This window comes from Hyperolius riggenbachi, chromosome 10, assembly GCF_040937935.1.
Source record: "Hyperolius riggenbachi isolate aHypRig1 chromosome 10, aHypRig1.pri, whole genome shotgun sequence".
Classification (NCBI taxonomy): Eukaryota; Metazoa; Chordata; class Amphibia; order Anura; family Hyperoliidae; genus Hyperolius; species Hyperolius riggenbachi.
The window spans coordinates 184880825-184903657 of NC_090655.1; the positions used below are offsets into that span (position 1 = coordinate 184880825).

Consider the following 22833-nt stretch of genomic DNA (forward strand, 5'->3'; position numbering starts at 1 on the left):
TTTTAGAAAGAAGACACCCCAAGGTATTCCGTTAGGAGTATGGTGAGTTCATAGAAGTTTTTATTTTTTTGTCACAAGTTAGCGGAAATTGATTTTAATTGTTTTTTTTTCACAAAGTGTCATTTTCCGCTAACTTGTGACAAAAAATAAAATCTTCTATGAACTCACCATACTCCTAACGGAATACCTTTGGGTGTCTTGTTTCTAGAATGGGGTCATTTGTGGGGTTCCTATACTGCCCTGGCATTTTAGGGGCCCTAAACCATGAGGAGTAGTCTTGAAACCAACAATGTCCCAAAATGACCTGTGAAATCCTAAAGGTACTCATTGGACTTTGGGCCCCTTAGCGTTCTTGGGGTGTAAAAAAGTGCCACATATGTGGTACCGCCGTACTCAGGAGAAGTAGTATAATGTGTTTTGGGGTGTATTTTTACACATACCCATGCTGGGTGGGAGAAATATCTCTGTAAATGACAATTTTTTAATTTTTTTTACACACAATTGTCCATTTACAGAGAGATTTCTCCCACCCAGCATGGGTATGTGTAAAAATACACCCCAAAACACATTATACTACTTCTCCTGAGTACGGCGATACCACGTGTGACACTTTTTTGCAGCCTAGGTGCGCTAAGGAGCCCAACGTCCTAATCACAGCCTTCACAGGTCATTTTGAGGCATTTGTTTTCTAGACTACTCCTCACGGTTTAGGGCCCCTAAAATGCCAGGGCAGTATAGGAACCCCACAAGTGACCCCATTTTAGAAAGAAGACACCCCAAGGTATTCCGATAGGTGTATGGCGAGTTCATAGAAGATTTTATTTTTTGTCACAAGTTAGTGAAAAATGACACTTTGTGGAAAAAAACAACAAAAATCAATTTCCGCTAACTTTTGACAAAAAATAAAATCTTCTATGAACTCATCATACACCTAACAGAGTACATTGGGGTGTCTTTTCTAAAATGGGGTCAGTTTGTGGGGTTCCTATACCGCCCTGGCATTTTACGGGCCCAAAACCGTGAGTAGTCTGGAAACCAAATGTCTCAAAATGACTGTTCAGGGGTATTAGCATCTCAAAATTTTGATGACAGGTGGTCTATGAGGGGGCGAATTTTGTGGAACCGGTCATAAGCAGGGTGGCCTTTTAGATGACAGGTTGTATTGGGCCTGATCTGATGGATAGGAGTGCTAGGGGGTGACAGGAGGTGATTGATGGGTGTCTCAGGGGGTGGTTAGAGGGGAAAATAGATGCAATCAATGCACTGGGGAGGTGATCGGAAGTGGGTCTGAGGGGGATCTGAGGGTTTGGCCGCGTGATCAGGAGCCCACACGGGGCAAATTAGGGCCTGATCTGATGGGTAGGTGTGCTAGGGGGTGACAGGAGGTGATTGATGGGTGTCTCAAGGTGTGATTAGAGGGGGGAATAGATGCAAGCAATGCACTGGCGAAGTGATCAGGGCTGGGGTCTGAGGGCGTTCTGAGGGTATGGGCGGGTGATTGAGTGCCCTAGGGGCAGATAGGGGTCTAATCTGATGGGTAGCAGTGACAGGGGGTGGTTGATGGGTAATTAGTGGGTGTTTGGAGGAGAGAACAGATGTAAACACTGCACTTGGGAGGTGATCTGATGTCGGATCTGCGGGCGATCTATTGGTGTGGGTGGGTGATCAGATTGCCCGCAAGGGGCAGGTTAGGGGCTGATTGATGGGTGGCAGTGACAGGGGGTGATTGTTGGGTGGCAGTGACAGGGGGTGATTGATGGGTGGCAGTGACAGGGGGTGATTGATGGGTGATTGACAGGTGATTGACAGGTGATCAGTGGGTTATTACAGGGAAGCACAGATGTAAATATTGCCCTGGCGAATTGATAAGGGGGGGTCTGAGGGCAATCTGAGCATGTAGGCGGGTGATTGGGTGCCCGCAAGGGGCAGATTAGGGTCTGATCTGATGGGTAACAGTGACAGGTGGTGATAGGGGGTGATCGATGGGTGATTGATGGGAGATTGATGGGTAATTAGTGGGTGTTTAGAGGAGAGAATAGATGTAAACACTGCGCTTGGGTGGTGAACTGATGTCGGATCTGCGTGCGATCTATCGGTGTGGGTGGGTGATCAGATTGCCCGCAAGGGGCAGGTTAGGGGCTGATTGATGGGTGGCAGTGACAGGGGGTGATTGATGGGTGATTGACAGGTGATCAGGGGGGATAGATGCATACAGTACACGGGGGGGGGGGGGGGTCTGGGGAGAATCTGAGGGGTGGGGGGTGATCAGGAGGGGGCAGGGGGAAAAAATAGCGTTGACAGATAGTGACAGGGAGTGATTGATGGGTGATTAGGGAGGTGATTGGGTGCAAACAGGGGTCTGGGGGGTGGGCAGGGGGGGGGGCTGAGGGGTGCTGTGGGCGATCTGGGGCAGGGGGGGGGAGAAATCAGTGTGCTTGGGTGCGACATAGGGTGGCTGCAGCCTGCCCTGGTGGTCCCTCGGACACTGGGACCACCAGGGCAGGAGGCAGCCTGTATAATACACTTTGTAAACATTACAAAGTGTATTATACACTTTGTATGCGGCAATCGTCGTGTTAACATCCCGCCGGCGCTTCCGTATGTCTGGCGGGATGTTGCGGCAGGTGAGCGGAGACAGGCGCCGACGGAGGATCGCGTCACGGATGACGCGATCGCTCCGCCCATGCCCCTACAAGGACCGCCGCTATTTGTCTATACGGCGGTCCTTGCGGGGTCCACTTCCCGGCCGCCAATTGTCAATACGGCGGTCGGGAAGTGGTTAATAATAGAGCTGGTACTTCACATTTTAAAGCTGGAGGGGAGCGCAGATCGCGGGACCCAGGTGAGGGAGGGGGGGGTCCGATCCCCCTCCCCACCGCTAGGCCCAATACCTCCTTTCTGCCTGCTACCCCTCAAACTCGGCCCCCCCGCACCCATAGACAGGCAGGTGCCGCCCCCCAGAAATGCCGCCTGAGGCAAATGTTTCACCCAGCCTCATGAGCGGGCCGGCCCTGGTTGGAAGGCTACACAGGAGGCAACAGAGGGGAGCCATATCCTCTCAACGTGATGATTAAAGCCAAGTACACATGGACCAACCTGCAGCCTTATTATCATCTGACTTTAGTCTGTTGGATGATAATAAGGCATATGTACGTGTGCAAACAACTTGATGAGCAACTGATAACAGGTGGTTTGATCAATCCAACTGTTGGATCTATGTTGGTTTGATATCATGCAGTTGGTGTGCAGTTGGTGCGTGTACAAGTTGTTTGAAAGACTTGTACCTCTTTTGAATGTGTAGTCCGTCAGTCCTCTTGCGTTCGCAGTATGTTAATTGAGTTGGTTGTTTAGCTTTCTAGGCGTGTGTACGTACAGGTCATGTGGTTCGTCAGGTTGTGTGGTTTGTCATGTTGGCCATATGGTTGTGTGCATGTTGAACGTGTGTATGAGAGAGTCTAGCCATCTAGTGAGTTTGGACCTGTTAGAGGTATTAAGTTGGTGCTATATCAGTATATGAACACACTATACCTGATTACTGTACACAGCTACTTTATCTTCTGTGGTCGAAGCACTGTTGTTGAATGAAAAGTTCTCGGTTATATCTATGCCATTACAATTTTTGGTCCTATGACTATCATGGTTGACATGCATCTCAGTAAGACTGTATCTTCCCTTGGCATTTATTGCCAAGATTCATCTCATCAAGATTGTCAAAGGGTTAATGTAAAGTCAGCTTCTGCCAGCTTGTTTTAAATAGTAACATGCATATGGAAACGCAAAGGGGGATTACAGCGGCCCAGAATCACCTCCCCTCCCCAGACCAGGGCTGGTGCAGTGTATGGGGACAGGCATAAGCTGAGACACCAGAATATCTGCAGGTATCCTTCTTTCCCTGCTACAGTTGACTTAGGGCTGGTGCACACCAGAGCTGTTCTGGAGCGTTTTTTTAATGGGATGGTGCACAGCAGGTCTTTTTTCCACAAACGCAAACTCAGGGGCTGCAGCATTTTTTTTAGATTTGAGGCATTTCCGCCTCAATGTTAAAGTATAGGTAAGTGGAAAACTGCTCTGAAAAACGCTAGATCAGAGCGGTTTTCCAGGCGTTTTTGTTAAAGAAGCTGTTCAGTAACAGCTTTACTGTAACAATATTTGAAATCTGCTACACAAAAACGCTCCAAACTATGCTAGGCATGTTTAGAAAATCTCTCTAAACATGCCTAGAATCGCTCTGAAATCTACTTCAAAAACCTCTAGCATTTTGCGGATCTGCTAGAGGTTTTTGGTGTGCACTGGGCTTTTAGATGGAGCAGCAGCGCGTGTTCAGAGCATGAAGCACCAGTGTGTGTGCAGATCATGGAGCAGCAGCGTGTACAGTGCATGGAGCAGCAGTGTGTGTACAGTGCATGGAGCAGCAGTGTGTGTACAGTGCATGGAGCAGCAGTGTGTGTACAGAGCATGGAGCAGCTCTGGGGAACTTAACAGAGTCAGGTATGAGCACAGCCCTGTGCCCTGCTGTGTGAATGCTTCACTTTCCCCTTCATTACTACTGTCAGCTGTCTTCATTATTAAACTGCTCCTGATTGATCCCATTGTCGGTCGGACAGGAAATTGCATTATTTGTACCTCCAAGGCCCGCTGCCTGGGCGTCACCCTAGACTCTGCCCTCTCCTTCAGCCAACACATCCAAAATGTTACCAGAACCTTCAACTTCCCCCTTCGAAACATCTCCAAAATCCACGCCTTTCTGACCCCAGACACCACCAAGCTTCTTATCCATGCCCTCATCATCTCCCGCCTTGACTACTGCAATGCGGTACTATCTGGCCTCCCCTTAAAACACATTGAACCCTTTCAATCAGTCATGAATGCAGCAGCTAGACTCATCAGACTTTCCCACTACTATGCTTCCACTTCTCCCCTCTGCGAAGCCCTACACTGGCTCCCTATCAGCTTCAGGATCAGTTTTAAGGTTTTGTGCCTTACCTACAAATCTGCGCACAAGACCTGCCCAACCTACATTTCTGAGCTCGTCAACAGATATATACCTGCCCGTCCCCTCCGGTCCTTCAATGATCTCCGCCTGACCTCCCCACGCATTTCTCATTCCCATGCACGCTTACAAGACTTCTCAAGTGCTGCCCCCACCCTATGGAACTCCCTTCCACTCCCCCTCAGACTCGCTCCTTCCTTCAACACCTTCAAGCAAGCCCTCAAAACACATTTCTTTAAAATAGCCTACCCCACATCTACCACACTCTAACTCTCTGGCAATCACCCTTTCCACAGTCCTACCTTATGTGTCCCACCCACCTTTTAGATTGTAAGCCTTGGCAGGGCCTCCCCCCTCCCTTAGTGTGTCCTTCTTAATTTTACTACCCCAGCAATTACACCCTTCTCATGGACTAACTCATACTTGTTTTGCCGGGTCTCTGTAAACCGCATTTTATACCCGGATTGTATGTATAACCTTGTGCTATGTTGTATAACCGTTTGCTTCCTCTCTGTCTTTCACCCCATGTTGCAATGTATGTATCCCTATTTATTGTCCAGCACTGCGTAATATGTTGGCGCTTTATAAATACAGTAATAATTTGTACCCAGCGTGATGTCCTGCCATATTATTATACTGTATTGTGCGTGGCTGAGGGAGACCTTTCAGGAATCCCCCCATTGAGAATTCTGGGTTTGCCCCTGACATGCTACCTCTGTTTGTTTAGGGATGATATGAGTGGCTCTCCAGCCCTCCCGATTACCCCAAACAACTGCAACCAAGTGCTTTCCAAGGCCCATGATCTAGCAACACATTAAAAGTAAAATACACCTGCACACCAAAATGTATGTTGCAAAAAGTATTTGTATTAAATATACATAATCAAATAGATAGATAATCACATGTAACAACAATATTGCACAAGCTGAGACAAACACTCAATATAGACACTCTGTCAATGGTAATCAGGGGTGCTCAGCAGAGCTCGAATATTTGAGTAGCTCGAAGATTCGAGCTCTTTTTCAGCTATTCGAGCTCGAATACCGAGCTCGAATAGCTGCAGCTATTCGAATGGGCTATTTGAGTGAACTCGAATAGCCCATTCACTATTCGAGCTATTCGAGCAAAACAGCGCTATTCGAGCTCGAATACCGAGCTCGAATAGCGTCATAGCCCAGATTAATGTCCTTAGAGCCAATCAGAGGGCTCCCAGGCCCTCTGACGGCAGCCAATCACAGAGGGGGACCCTGGCCAGCCCCTACCCTATAAATAGCGGCCGCCATGTTCCGTTTTTCCGTCCTTGCCTGACTTTGTACAGAGAGAGATCTGCTCCTTTGTGCTTTGGCTTAGCAAGTGCTCTATTGTGGTCAATTACCTAGCGTTTTTGCTCACATACACCTCTTATACACACCTATATTGTTGTTAGTTAGATAGACATTGTATTTTAGTTAGTAGCTTGTGTGTTACATAGAGACAGGCAGCTGCTGCAGGCAAGCTCACAGCTTTAGGCCTCAGGGCCTTCCCTGTGTGGGCAGCTGTCCTCCTGTCCTCTGTTAGTTTATTATACCAGTGTTTCTGCTGTCCTTTACTACTGAGTGATTGTATTTTGTAGTAACTGTACTAGGACACTCACTGTCACTGTTTGTTCATAGCTCCTGCGTGCGTGTGTGCGTGCAGTACACACACTCTATTTCCTTCTGATTACTACTGATTATTGTAATTTCTAGTTGTACTTACTAACTACTTACTACTAGGGACACTCAGTCACTGTTCATAGGCTAGCTCCTGCGTGTGTGTGTGTGCGTGCACTGTCTGTACAGTACACACACTCTATTTCCTTTTGATTACTACTGATTATTGTAATTTCTAGTTGTACACTTACTTACTACTTACTACTAGGGAGGGACACTCAGTCACTGTTCATAGGCTAGCTCCTGCGTGTGTGTGTGCGTGCACTGTCTGTACAGTAGTACACACACTCTATTTCCTTCTGATCACTTATTGTAATTTCTAGTTGTACTACTTACTGTTACTAGTACTTACTGTACTAGGGACACTCAGTCACTGTTCATAGGCTAGCTCCTGCGTGTGTGTGTGTGTGTGTGTGTGTGCGTGCACTCAGTACACACACTCTATTTCCTTCTACTTAATCTGATTACTACTGATTATTGTATTTTCTAGTTAGTGTACTAGGGGACACACTCACTGTTCACTGTTCACACTTACTGATTACTGAATTATTGTATTTTGTATTAGTACTGTACTAGTAATCACTTAGCGATCTAATCACTTAGTGATTAGTGTCACCTCACCCACCAACCCACTCCATTAAAGTACCCCACTTTTTCACCCGCCCTTTTAAACAACTTTTTTGTTTACGCTCAAAACATCTAAGATGTCTGGAAGTGGCAGCCAGCGCGGTTTGGGCAAGGGAAAGGGCAGCAAGGGAATCAAGAGGAGAGGGAGCAGCATTGTGGCAAGCCGCGGCCGCGCCACCATGCACAGTTCCGCAGCAGCTGCGTCAGTGGCTAACATTCCTATAGCCACTGGCCGTGGACGCCTTGGGTGCCGCCCAGCAGGAGCAACTCACGCTGCAGAGACACAGCAGCAGCAGCGTGTAGTACCTGCTCCTATTTTCCTCCAGCCGGGTCGGAAACGTCCCATTGAGGAAAAGGATGCAGCCACTGTGGTGCAACTGATGACGGAGGATGAGCAGCCCGCCATCAGCTCTGCATCCGAGGCCTCCACCCTCACCACCACCACCACCCCTGTTCGCAGCAGCCGCCCAGCAGGGCCTGGGGAGGAGGCCAGTTCACCGTCACAAGTTGGCGACCTGTCACTCAGCAGTATTTTTACCCCAGGCACCATCAGGGTATTGTCTGCTGTTGTTGGTGATTTGGAGGAGGAGATGCTGATGGGCACTTTGGGGGATGAGGGATTGGACAGCAAGACTGTGGCGACAGTCAAGCAGCCCATCCATGCATCAGGAGAGGAGTTTGGGGGGTCATCATCCCAGCAGGACATGTTTCAGGAGGGGGAGGATGATGATGATGATGATGACGTGGTGACAGACAAAGACTGGGTGCCGCCACCACCAGCACCTGGGGATGTCATCATCAGCAGCTCGGAGGAGGAGGAGGAGGATGCGCTTGTGGGCCTTGCAAGGAGGCGCATCATTGCAAGCATTGGCAGCAGTAGGCAGGTCCCACAGCCTGCTGGTGTCTCAGGCTCAGCAGCAGCAGCATCTGCCAGTACCACCACCAGCCGCACCCAAGCCCCCCCCCCCCCCAACCACCACAGGGAGACAGGCAGCAGCGGCTCCAGGCCGTAGGGGGTTGTTCTTGTCACCAATCTGGCGATTTTTCACAATGCCCACAGTTTTCAGCAAGTACGCCACTTGCAACCACTGTCAGCGGAAGTTGAGCAGAGGTGCAGACCCCTTAAAGTTCAGCACCAGCTCGCTCATCAACCACCTTGCTGCTAAACATTTCCACCAGCATGAGGAGTTCCAGAGGCTGAAGGCATCTGGTGCTGGCAGTGGCACCACACCCATCACTGCACAGCCTTCAGCAGCAGCAGCAGCAACAGCAACCACCCACCCTCCTGCTCCTCCAGCAGCACCAGCAGGAGTGCGGAAACGCACTGCTCCTCCCCCCTCTGCAACTCCTGCCGCCGACACTGAGGCCTGTTCTGGCAGCCAGTCCTCAGTGGCCTCCTCTGCTGTGTCCGCTGATTCCCGTGCTAGCAAAAGGCCACGCCAGAGCCTTTTGAGCGAGTCCTTCCAGGGGGTGGTTAGGGCTCTGCCTCCCAGCAGCCGTCGCTTGCTGGCACGGGCCATGTGCTCCTAACTCCTGCCGTACACGCTCGTGCAGGAGGGGAGTGACATGCGTGCGCTGCTTGCTTGTGCAGCCCCAGACTGGCAGCTCCCCAGCAGACACTACTTCGCCCGCAAGGCCATTCCTGCACTGCACCGCTTTGTGATGGCCAATGTGGAGCGAGGGCTGGAGCACGCGGTTGGTGAAAAGGTCCACGTCACCATGGACTCCTGGAGCAGCCGCTTCGGGACAGGCCGCTACCTGTCCTTCACTGTCCACTGGGTCAGCTTGGTGGAAGGGGGTGAGGATGGGAGAGCAGCAGCGGGCACAGCAGCAGCAGCAACACAGTGGGTGGTGCCACCCCGCAGGGTCAGGGGAACTGCAGCAGGTTCCTCCGATCCTCTGCCATCCTCCGGCACACCTGGCCAAACCCCCCGCCTCAGCAGCAGCGTGAAGGCCCGCCACTGCCAAGCGCTGCTGCAGTTGGTCAGCCTTGGGAAGACCAAACTGACGGCAACCCATGTGTTGGCCAAACTCCAGGAGCAGGAGAGGATTTGGCTGACCCCCAGAGGCCTCAGAGTCGGAGAGGTGGTGGCCAACAATGGGGCCAATCTGGTTGCCGCAATTGACAGGGGAAACCTGACCCACATCCCCTGTCTTGCCCACGTGCTGAACCTGGTGGTGCAGAAGTTCTTGCGCACCTACCAGGGGATGGGCGAACTGCTGGAAAGGGCAAGGAATGTTGTGCGTCACTTCCGGCGCTCGGCTGCAGCCTGTGCGAGCCTGGAAGACGTGCAAAAGGAGCTGGAGCTGCCACGCCATCGGCTGATCCTTGACGTTCCAACTCGCTGGAACTCCACCCTGGCGATGTTGGAGCGTCTGGTTGAACAGAAGCACGCTGTCAACCAGTACCTTGCCCTGGCCACTGTTTCCGCCGCTCAGAAAAGGGACAAGACCAGCAACATCCCGTCCATCATCCCCGATGACGACTGGAGGCACATGCAGCAGGTGTGCTTAGTGCTGGCTCCCTTTCTGCAGGCCACTAACATGGTGAGCAGGGACCATGCTATGGTCTGTGAGTGGGTGCCCCTGGTTTGTCTGCTGAACAGGGCCCTCGATGCTTTGCTGGAACAGGGAGCGGCAGCCTTGGCCCAGCAGGAGCGGCATGCAGCTGCACAGTCCACCTCTGAGGGGGAGGAGGAGGAGGACTTGGTGGAGGTCCCTGACCTTGCTGCTGATGAGGGGGATCAGCACAGCGCAGCTGAGTTGGTGCAGGGGTGGAGAGAGGATGAGGCTGAGGAGGCAGAGGAGGAGGATGAGGACAGCACTGCCGTCGATGTGCCAGCACACGTGGCCCGCCTCTTCCCAATGGCAGCGCACATGCTGACGTGCCTGCGCAAGGACCCCAGGGTGATCCAGATGAAGCAGAGGGAGGACATCTGGACCAGCATGATGTTGGACCCGCGCCTCAAGGGGAAGTTGAGCCAGTTCCTGCCGCCTGCAGGAGGAGAGCCAGCGCAACAAATAAGGAGCTTGCAGCAGGCCCTTGTTGAGCGCTTGGAGGAAGCCTTCCCCCAGCCTTCCACCCCCACTGTCCAGCCAGCACAGAGGCAGCAGCAGGTGCCTGCATCCAGCAGCAAGCGCCCCACAGACCTGCTGTCTCTCAGCAACGAGCTCTACAGGACTGTAGAGGCTCCGGCAGCATTAACTAGAGAGGAGGTGCATGCAGCAGCATCCTCCTCCGGTCACAGCCAGCGCCTGACCCGCATGGTGGCTGACTACATGGGGTCCTACAGCGGGCTTGACAGCGATGCCCCTGTTGATACCATGGAGTATTGGGTCAAGCGCCTGGAGATCTGGAGCGAGCTGGCGCAGTACGCCCTGGAAGTGCTGTCCTGCCCCCCTTCCAGCGTGCTGTCTGAGCGCTGCTTCAGTGCAGCTGGTGGCGTGGTCACCGAGAAACGCTCACGTCTGTCTCACTGACGTTTCTCAGGATGAACCAGGCGTGGGTGGAAGGCGAGTTCCTGGCCCCTGTTGTCGGCGAGAGGGGGACATGAACTGGCTGCCGGAAGAACCATTGTTAATGTGCCTTACCACCCTTTACCACCTCCTGGCTCCTGCTCACTAAGCCAGCCTGGTTCACTTTGACTATTACGTCGCCTGCAGCCACACATTTTACATCTACAGTGGGCTGCTGTGTACTGCCCTTCTGCTGTCTGTCTGTCTGTCTGTGTTTCCCACTGCCAGGGTACACAGATTTACCTTCTGCTGCCGCTCTGCCACCAGCTATTACGTCCAACAATAGCTAGCTATATTTGTGTAATTTGCTGTAAAAAAAAAAAAAAAAAAAAAGTAAACCATTAAAAAAAAAACTATTTTTAATTTTTTTGAGGTGCCCGGGTTGAAAACTGTGTTGTCCCAGTTGTGTATTGGACACGATGTGGGCTGCACGACCGCTGTCTGGGACCTCCTGTTGTGTTTATTTACAGCCCTGGTATCAACGCTAGGTACCAAGGCTATTATGTCACGCTGCCTACCTACCTGCTGCCACACTCACACTACTCCTCCATTCCTCCTGCTGCTGCTGCTGTCTGTCTGTGTTTCCCACTGCCAGGGTACACAGATTTTACCTTCTGCTGCCACTCTGCCACCAGCTATTACGTCAAACAATAGCTATATCTGTGTAATTTGCTGTAAAAATAAAAAAAAAAGTAAACCATTAAAAAAAAAACAATTTTTAAATTTTTTGAGGTGCCCGGGTTGAAAACTGAGTTGTCCCAGTTGTGTATTGGACACGATGTGGGCTGCACGACCGCTGTATGGGACCTCCTGCTGTTTTTATTTAAAGCCCTGGTATCAACGCTAGGTACCAGGGCTATTATGTCACGCTGCCTACCTACCTGCTGCCACACTCACACTACTCCTCCATTCCTCCTGCTGCTGCTGCTGTCTGTCTGTGTTTCCCACTGCCAGGGTACACAGATTTTACCTTCTGCTGCCACTCTGCCACCAGCTATTACGTCAAACAATAGCTATATCTGTGTAATTTGCTATAAAAACAAAACAAAAAAGACCATTAAAAAAAAAAGGGTTTAATTTTTCTGAGGTGCCCGGGTTGAAAACTGTGTTGTCCCAGTTGTGTATTGGACACGATGTGGGCTGCACGACCGCTGTCTGGGACCTCCTGTTGTGTTTATTTACGCCCTGGTATCACCGCTAGGTACCAGGGCTATTATGTCACGCTGCCTGCCTCATTGACTGCCTGCTGCCACACACTCATCCTCCTCCTGCTGCTGAATTTACCTCCTGCTGTCTGTGTGTTTCCACTGCCAGGGAGCACATACAATGGCGCTTCCAACATGCGCCACCAGCTATTTGTTACGCTCAAAAATAGCTGCATTTCTTTAAAAGAAAGATAAAAATATATATATACTTTTTATTAATACTTTGTGATATTATTTTTAGAGGTGTCCGGGTTGAAAACTGTGTTGTCCCAGTTGTGTATTGGACATGATATGGGCTTCACGACCGCTGTCTGGAACCTCATGCTGTGTATTTATGGCCTGGTACCACCGCTAGGTACCACAGCCTATTATGTCTTGCTGCCTGCCTCATTGACTGCCTGCTGCCACACAATCATCCTCCTCCTCCTGCTGCTGCTGCTGAATTTACCTCCTGCTGTCTGTGTGTTTCCACTGCCAGGGAGCACATACAATGGCGCTTCCAACATGCGTGCGCCACCAGCTATTTATTACACTCAAAAATAGCTGCATTTCTTAAAAAAAAAATAAAATAAAATAGAAATAAGTGAAGAAGAAGAAGACGATATAGAAAAAGAAGATGGAGGAGGAGGAGGAGGATTATTATTATTATTATTATTATTATTATTTTAGACACAACTTCTCTTTCCACCTTTTTTTTTTTTAAAGGAGGCCAAAATATACAATCACCTATTTAGTCTGGCATTTATGACCACATAACTTTTTCCCCTGTACACATCACTATGTACTGATCTGAGACAAGCTCATGCACTTCGGGTCCTAAGGGAGAAAAACGCTTTACAAATGTTTCGTTGTTGTTGCGAAGTCTAATTATACAATTCTTATGTACAGGATTCGTTAGAGTCGAGGTTTGAAGGATTCGAGAAAATTAAGAATCTTTTTGGATTTGTATTCAAGGAAATTTGAGACTTGTCCCATCTCTGCTGGAGATATGACATTTTAGGACCACACCTTGGTTAGAATTACCACACCCTGGTTGGAAGTCAAAATGCAGGTAACCCAGGGTAAATGTTAGAAGCTAGATACAGAATTACCAAAAGACCAACAGGTGAGGGATGACATTAATGATACTACTAAATAAATAATAAAACAAACACACTCCAGGCATCTCTGAAAAGACTGTTTGAAACTCTAAGTGCATTCTTATAGGGATTTTCATAAAAATTAAAGATCCAAAGATGAGAGAGAAAAAGCATAATGCTGAACAGCTATTGGAGAAACTTAAAAAGTTAAGAGGATCACCTCAACACAAACCTATGCAATAAAACACTTAAATGCCTTTAATATAGTAAAAGCTAAACTTAATAGTTTAGTCAATGAATTCAGTTGGTATTTATATGTGTCTCAAGAAGAAAAAAAAATCACCCGTATAAAACTGTAAATAAAGCTCATGGCGGGCTAGATTACCTTTTACTAACTGCTGCTGCTGCTGCCCATCAGGGGCCCTAGTCCCTACCCCAATATCCCCGGTCCTCACTATCCCCGCAGCCACCTGGGATTTCCTCCGAGTGGTATAGAGCAGGGCTTTTCAACCTTTTCACTAACTATACCACTTTCATTGCCTGAAAAATTTTAAGTACCACCAAGTATGCATGCGCAGTAGATCTGACCTGATCAGGCTTGTCTGTTTCCGCCAGAGCCCATGCGCTCACGCCGACAAGGAGATCTTAGGGGTTGCCAGCGCTGGATCCCCTCTACTGAGGAGGAAGGGAAGCCTCTTTAGGATCCAGAGACTTCCCTCTCCTGAGGTAAGTACCCCCCAGGGGTACTTTTTTCTAACAGATAAACTTTAAGGAAAGGATGGGTGCATATGGGAGGGGAATAGCAAGAGGCAATGGTGGGGAAAAGGATTCAAATTAGATTGCTAGCATAGAGATTGCCATTATTGGACATCTGTAGGTAGATAGCCAATATTGGCAGCCTCCCTCCACCACCAGAGTGCTGGGCAGTGACTCACCACAAAATTTGGCTACCCCTTGCTCGCTCCTTGATGTGCTGCCCTGCAAAAATAGTTCAGACCTCAAATCAGTGGTAACCCGGCTGCAGTGGAGAGACAGCCAGGCAAGCGGTGCACAGTGATGGTGCGTACACTTCAAATACTGGAAGTTCACCTGTCTCCTCACCGCTGATCTGAGGTCTGAAGTATGCCACAGGGCAGCACAGCGAGGAGCAGGACAGGACCAGGACAAGTGGCAGGTGGGCAATTAAGTGACAGGCTAACTTGGTGTGTACCACCTGGCTAAGAGCAAAGTATCACTGGTGGTACGTGTACCACAGGTTGAAAAGCCCTGGTATAGAGCAATGAATGTATTGAGCAGGCATGAGTTTAGCACTGCACCTGCGCAGTCAAAAAAAAAAAAGCGCTCGTGAATGAGCGCTGTGTTTTCACTGTGCAGGAGCGATTCGGAACTGGGCCCTCAGAGTTTTGAATCGCACAAGGCTACGGGAAGCAGTTTCTTCAACTGAAGATCCAGTTGAAAAAGAAGAGGGCGAGTGGAATGACAACGAGCAGCGGCAGCACAATTGGCAAAAGGTAATCAAGCCCACTATGGGCTTTATTTTAGTTTTAATACAGTTCAGAGGTACTTTAAAGTGTAACTGTCGGGCAAAAATTCAAAAATCAATTCTTTATTTTTATCTGGTAAACAAGTAATAAACATGCTAACCAGGCAATCCAAAAGTTAAAATCACTATTACTTTTCTTTCTGATAAATGATCATTCCCCAGTTTATTTCCCCTCAGACAAAACGAATGTACAGAAGCAAAAAAGGACAACCCAGCATGCCCTGCAACTTTCTTTTTGTGGCAATGTACCAAATACGAGTCAGGTAAGGATGAAAAAGCACCCGCCAGGCCTTATGCTTTCCCCCAATAGTCGTGTGCCCCCCCAGTGCCCAGTGCAATATGCATTACCTGTCCACTGCTGGCTCCTGGATCTGTCCTTTGTCCATACACGTGCCCCACATGGTTGCCAGAGTAATGTGAGCCGGTGTGTGACATCACACACATGCTCACGTATACGCAGGCAACCACATGGGTTGCGTATATGGACAGAGGACAGTACCCGGAGCCAGCGGCGGCCACCGACAGCTAATGTATAGTGCACTGAGTAAGGGGGAGCACATTAAGCATTAGGGGAGACAGCGTCAGGGGTTTCGCCGTGTTTGTTGCTCATTCCAATATCGCTTGCCATTACTGCCCCACAGTTGTGAGGCTGAAGTCACGAGCACACCCGTAGTGAGTTTTTTTTTCTAATTAATGCTGGATGTCCTGGAATTATTATAGATAAACTCTGCCTGTGTGAATATATCCAGGGCTGCTTCTAGCTACAATGGGGCCCTGGGGCAAAAGTAACTTGGGGGGGCCCCCCTGATGCCCCCTTGCAACCACATCACCTCAAGGGTCCCTAAGCCACCTGCCAGTTCTGATCCAATAACCCCCCTCTCTGTCACACAATATCATTAGGTGTCCATCATATGTCCCCTAAAAAGCATTTTTGGGCTTCCCATTATTCACTTTCTTTATCTATACATAGTGTAAACACAGCATCCCCACTCTCATGGGTCACCATAGCTGGACGGAAGTGGGGCCACCTTTGGGATCCCCACAGGCTCTGGGGAAATTGCCTTGTTTGCTTCTATGGAAGCACCGCCCCTACATATGTCTACAGTAGCACAAGCTCTAGTTTACTAAGGTCTTGCTGCACTTCTCTGTTTTGACATGAATTGCAGACTTGCCCAACTAAAAGCAATTATTTTGAAGCTCTTTTCCACTGCAAATGTACTGTGATTCTGATTGCAATTAGCAATGTTTGGAAAACATGATTTTCCGTATGTTGTGACAAATTTTTTTGTGCGATTGCCGTTATGCACACTGCAATTACGATTTTCTAATATGGCATGGGGCTTCAAACCAAATATTACAAATCAGACAAAAATCGCATAGTACCTATTTTGCTAATCATTTCTCATGTGCTCCTGTAGACTAAAACTTAAAGGACAACTGCAATGACAATAACATGGAGGCTGCCATATTTATTTCCTTTTAAACAATACCAGTTACCTGTATAAACACTATTTTAAGTGGTTCCAAAAAAAGGCTGGCATAAGTGTCATGAACAAAAAACACTAATGACCATCAATTGCAAAAATATCAAAATCTTAATTATTGATGATTCCAAGTCTTTAAAATGTATAATAAAAAAATATTCTAAATCATGAAATTCTATTTGGCTGCAGTAGTCTGATTCACAGCAGAAACAAGCATGCAGATAATTTTGTCAGATCTGACAATAATTTTGGAAACACCTGTTCTGCTGCATGCTTGTTCGGGGTCTATGGCTAAAAGTATTAGAGACAGAGCATCAGCAGGATGGCCAGGCAACTGATATTGTTTAAAACAGTGGTGCTCAAACTAAGGCCCGCGGGCTGAATGTGGCCCCCTGAGGCTTTTTTACCGGCCTCCCACACACAAAATGTTTTACTTATAGATGCGGTCCGCTACATCTTTAAATATTGGTGGTCCACATATAGAATAGCAGTGCTGGCACCACCCATCCACATGGAAGCCAGAAAGCAGTAATTCGCTGGTTTCCAATCAAATTCCACATCAGGTGATACTACTGTCCAATTGAACTTCAGGTTGTCATCTGGGTATGCTTCACTGTCTGGTCCGCAAATACATCATTTTATGTATACTCCGGCCCCACAGCAGTCTGAAGTATGTTGACCTGGCCCTCGACCCAAAACGTTTGGGGACCCCTGGTTTAAAAGGAAATAAATATGACAGCCTCTATATCCCTCTTGCATCAGTTGTCCACACAATTCAGTTTACCTAAACACAATTGCAGGAAAACTGCAGAAAGCAATGCTATTGTGTTTAGGTAAAAATAACTTTGCGTGTGATCATGGCAGTGGGAAAGGGGCATCATGATGGTGTAGTGGTTAGCGCTCTTGCCTTGCAGCACTGGGTCTCTGGTTTAAATCCCAGCCAGGTCAACATCTGCAAGGAGTTTGTATGTTCTCCCCGTGTCTGTGTGGGTTTCCTCCCACGTCCCAAAAACATACAGATAAGTTAATTGGCTTCCCCTAGACTACAATACATACATAAACATATGACTATAGTGGGAATTAGATTGTGAGCTCCTCTGAGGGACAGTTTGTGACAAGACAATATACTCTGTACAGCGCTGCGGAAGATGTTGGCGCTATATAAATACTAAATAATAATAATCATGATTACAGTGAAAATCACAGTGCCTCTGCAATTTTCAAAACGCCACAAAATTGAGTCCAATCTTATTTTTTGATCAGTGTGCACCCAGTAGAAAAGGGTGTCACAGGAGCCCTGGTGGCTGGAACGCAAAATGCCTTCCAAACGGTTCCAGCGCGCGGATCGTGAGAACTGTGGTCGCAGTCAATGCGCAGAACCCGTGCGGAACCCGCGGACCAGCCAGAAGGGAGCCGGTGGGTTACGGAAATTACAACTTTACACCCTATTTCAGGGTATCTGCCACCACCACTGGTATGGGCCAGTGGACCCTATTGACTGACTGACTGATCCTGCATATAAAAACTGTTAAACACACTCAATTCTGTCTCGCTAGCAACAACAGTAGCATCTGTTCAGAAGTCTGGGTTCACTTTGTGTGGCTGAGTAGCAGGGTAGCGGAACAGTGAGCGACTTTGATAAAGTCTTTATTCACGTGCAATCTAAATAATTAATATATACAGACAATCATTAAAATCAACAATTATTGAAACATTAATAGCCAGTATGAAATAAAAAGGGGAGAAAATACGTAGGGTTTGTTGAAATATGTCCGTTCGGGTAAACTTGTAGAGTTCCTTTTGTTCAGTTTCAGCAAAGTTCAAAGTACAAACAAAATGGCTACCACTTGTTCCTCAAAGTGGTAGCAGCTTTCAGGAAGGTGGAAAAATGGAGGAATGAGGGAAGAGCCCCTCGCAGATACTTTTGAGGAAGCTGGTTTGGGTGTGTGGCAATGCCGGCCCCCTCTGAATTACCCACCAATAACAGTTCATTCCCTCTTAGAGATTTTAGGTTTAAACGTATAAAATGCCGTAACTCACAAACGATACAAGTCATATTTAGGTGTATAACAGATTCATACTTGTCGGAAAATACAGATTAATATGACATTAGACATGGCTAGTGCAGCGGACCCAGTTCTTGAGAAGGGTCATACCTCAATAACCGGACGGGCTATCGTGATGAATTTCATATCAGTACGATGGCCAGATTTTACCGAATAAGACTATATGAATTTCATAGCTGTACGATGTACAGTTGCCATATAATCGACAAGAAATCATACATCATATGCATTCAGATGGCCCTTGGTCGGTGCCGGATAGTCTGGGTGAAAGCAGGTTTTGAATAGGCTTCCTGCTAGGAGTAGCTTCCTTGCTCTCCATGTATGAAAAGGCTCACCAAATGGAGGTAGTTGAAAATAAACATTCTCCTGGACACAGGCCTGGCCCAAGCTAATTAACACATCAAAAGACATCCTGCATCTAAGTACTGCTAGCCCAGATTGACTGCAGGTGCTCCTACACAACCAATCTAGATTCTAGCGCGTCACTGGCAATTGGTGCAATAAACCGATTGCGATTGCGTTCTCCTTTCTCACGGCTGTTCCGTGACAAAGGGCTCTTAAAAAATTTAATAAAATACATTCCAGGTTTGTTGGACCACTGACAGTCTGCAGATCATTGTTCATTCCCTTTGTCAAGGCTAAGCTCAGCTTCATGTCTGCATTCAAATAACAAAAAAAAAACAAAAAAAATACTTGTAGCATTCCTTACAGTTAAAGACAGCCTTTAAAAAAAATAAAATGCCCATTTACATTGCCACGTTGGCTGCAATTAATTGCTTTAAGGCTATATTTACATGGGCATAGTGTGAATGGTCACTGCTTGCTCCTGCCAAGCCACAGCTCCGTCTGCTGTTTCCTTCTTGGTTTGCATGCTTCATCCTTTGTAACCACAACATTGAATGAACACTGCTAATAACAAATAGTCATGTACTGTTCCCAGTGTTTCCATAGATTAGTATGGCATTTATTCTCCAAGCAGTTAGTTATGGAAAAGCTGCTGCAAAACGAATGCTTTGCTGCTTGTGTGAACAGAACCTAAGGTGAGCTCATGAGAAGGGGGCTGCCTTACGCTGAATTAGATTTTCAGGAGGTAATCTTTTGTCTTGTCAGTACTTAATTATTTGTAACATAAACAATGAAGGAATTGATCTCTCAGTGTTTCTGTCTGTCGTACAATGCTGGAGCCTACAAGCCTCGTACAGACATCAGATCATAGTCATTTGTAACAATAGTTACCGACTTGATCTAGCGACTATCGTTCTCAAAGTGTGCAATCGATTGTAAATACAAACGACCAATGAGAGCAGTCTATGGGAAAGAACGATCCATCCTGCCACTTTGAATGATTATCGTTAAACGATCATTGTGTGTACAACAGTCGGTTGTGCATCGATCACTTTACAAAGTTTATGTATGCTCAAGCATATAAAATAGACTAGTAGTTTTAACTATCCATGTATTTTGTAGCTAAATTTAACCTCTTGAGGACCGCCGTCTTAAACCCCCCTAGTGACCAGGCCATTTTTACTCAAGGCCTCGCTGCAGGGCTGCACAACTTAGCACACAAGTGATCCCCCCCATAGGCAAACGCAGGGGGGGATTACAGCTGCCCAGAATCCCCCCTCAGATCAGGGCCGGTGCAGTGTCTGGGGACAGGCACAAGTTGAGACACCTAAATATCTGCAGGTATCCTGCAGCTCACAGCACTGCCCCCTTTCTTTCCCTGCTACAGTTGACTTTGGATGGAGCAGCAGTGTGTGTACAGAGCATGGAGCAGCTCTGGGGAACTTAAGAGTCAGGTATGAGCACAGCACTGTGCCCTGCTGTGTGAATGCTTCACTTTCCCCTTTATTACCAATGTCGGCTGTCCTCATTATTATCTGTATCCAAACAGCTCCTGATCGATCCCGTTGTCGATCGGGAGCAGATCATGCATGTTGGAAATACATGTCAGATCCTGTCAGATGGGAAACTGCAAATATGTATACCCAACATGATGTCCTACCATATTATTATACTGTATTGTGCGTGGCTGAGGGAGACCTTTCAGGAATCCCCCCCCACACACACACACACCTTTTCTGTCTACCAACAGACCTCTCTGTTGGTGGGCTATGAACGCTGCCAGGATGTTTTTTTGTTTGTTTGTTTAAATATTTATGTATTTATGTTAATATTTTTTCAATAAATTGCCCTATTTTTTTTTATATTATTTTTATAATCCCCCCTCCCTCCCCCCGCCAGCCAATCAGCCTGATCGGCTGTCATAGGCTTCAGTCTATGACAGCGGATCACACTTTTGCTCCCAGGGTGACAGCTGTCACACAGCTGTCCCCAGTACAGCGCTGTCTTGGATTGCAGCGCTGTACATGATTATTAGATGGCGGTTTCGGTGTCTAACAGTCCATAGCAGAGATCGCCACCGGGAGACTGATGACGGAGTTCCGCTCCATCACTGAAGTGGGGATGCTCAGCCCTGCTATCTCCATTCCCATCCAATCAGGCCAATCTGAGTGGAGTGGTCCTGGGAATGCTCACGCCAACCGTGGAGCAGTTGTTAGGTAGTTAAATATGATAAATGTATATGTGCTGTGTATACATGTGTGTATACATGTGTAGGTGTAAATATGGTGTGTGTGTGTGTGTGTGTATGTATATATATATATATATATATATATATATATATATATATATATATATATATATATATACAGTGGTGTGAAAAACTATTGGCCCCCTTCCTGATTTCTTATTCTTTTGCATGTTTGTCACACTTAAATCTTTCTGCTCATCAAAAACCGTTAACTATTAATCAAAGATAACATAATTGAACACAAAATGCAGTTTTAAAGGATGGTTTTTATTATTTAGTGAGAAAAAAAAAACTCCAAATCTACATGGCCCTGTGTGAAAAAGTGATTGCCCCCCTTGTTAAAAAAGAACTTAACTGTGGTTTATCACACCTGAGTTCAATTTCTGTAGTCACCCCCAGGCCTGATTACTGCCACACCTGTTTCAATCAAGAAATCACTTAAATAGGAGCTATCTGACACAGAGAATTAGACCAAAAGCACCTCAAAAGCTAAACATCATGCCAAGATCCAAAGAAATTCAGGAACAAATGAGAACAAAGTACTGTAATTGAGATCTATCAGTCTGGTAAAGGTTATAAAGCCATTTCTAAAGCTTTGGGACTCCAGCGAACCACAGTGAGAACCATTATCCACAAATGGCAAAAACATGGAACAGTGATGAACCTTCCCAGGAGTGGCCGGCCGACCAAAATTACCCCGAGAGCGCAGAGAAAGCTCATCCGAGAGGCCACAAAAGACCCCAGGACAACATCTAAAGAACTGCAGGCCTCACCTGCCTCAATTAAGGTCATTGTTCATGACTTCACCATAAGAAAGAGTCTGGGCAAAAACCAAAAACGGTCTGCATGGCAGATATCCAAGGCGCAAACCACTTTTAAGCAAAAAGAACATTAAGGCTCGTCTCAATTTTGCTAAAAAAACATCTCAATGATTGGCAAGACTTTTGGGAAAATACCTTGTGGACCGACGAGACAACAGTTGAACTTTTTGGAAGGTGCGTGTCCCGTTACATTTGGCGTAGAAGTAACACAGCATTTCAGCAAAAGAACATCATACCAACAGTAAAATATGGTGGTGGTAGTGTGATGGTCTGGGGCTGTTTTGCTGCTTCAGGACCTGGAAGGCTTGCTGTGATAGATGAAACCATGAATTCTACTGTCTACCAAAAAATCCTTAAGGAGAATGTCCGGCCATCTGTTTGTCAACTCAAGCTGAAGCGATCTTGGGTGCTGCAGCAGGACAATGACCTAAAACACACCAGCAAATACACCTCTGAATGGCTGAAGAAAAACCAAATGAAGACTTTGGAGTGGCCTAGTCAAAGTCCTGACCTGAATCCTATTGAGATGTTGTGGCATGACCTTAAAAAGGCGGTTCATGCTAGAAAACCCTCAAATAAAGCTGAATTACAACAATTCTGCAAAGATGAGTGGTCCAAAATTCCTCCAGAGCGCTGTAAAGGACTTGTTGCAGGTTATCGCAAACACTTGATTGCAGTTATTGCTGCTAAGGGTGGCCCAACCAGTTATTAGGTTCAGGGGGCAATTTCTTTTTCACACAGGGCCATGTAGGTTTTGAGTTATTTTTCTCACTAAATAATAAAAACCATCATTTAAAACTGCATTTTGTGTTCAATTATGTTATCTTTGACTAATAGTTAACGGTTTTTGATGAGCAGAAACATTTAAGTGTGACAAACATGCAAAAGAATAAGAAATCAGGAAGGGGGCAAATAGTTTTTCACACCACTGTATATATATATATATATATATATATATATATATATATATATATATATATATATATATATATATATATATATATATACACAGCAAAGTAGAAAAGTCCAGGTCAGCACACCTCTTCAAGTTGCAAGTTTCAATTTATTGCTTCATAAGCACGTGAAATTGACAATTGTTTCGGGGCCACGGCGGGTCCCCTTCATCAGATAGTGCAAACAGCATCTACAGGCCATAGCACCCGTAGTTTGGGTAAGGTGTGCCACCTCCACACCAGAACTATATATATATATATATAT

General features: G+C 47.0%; 1 protein-coding gene across 4 annotated transcripts in view; it reads right to left on the bottom strand.

Annotated features, from left to right (window-relative positions):
• Positions 1–22833, bottom strand: part of LOC137534057 (dual specificity protein phosphatase 13B-like) — a 99581-nt gene that overhangs the window by 22282 nt on the left and 54466 nt on the right. The gene's annotated exons all lie outside the window — the stretch shown is intronic.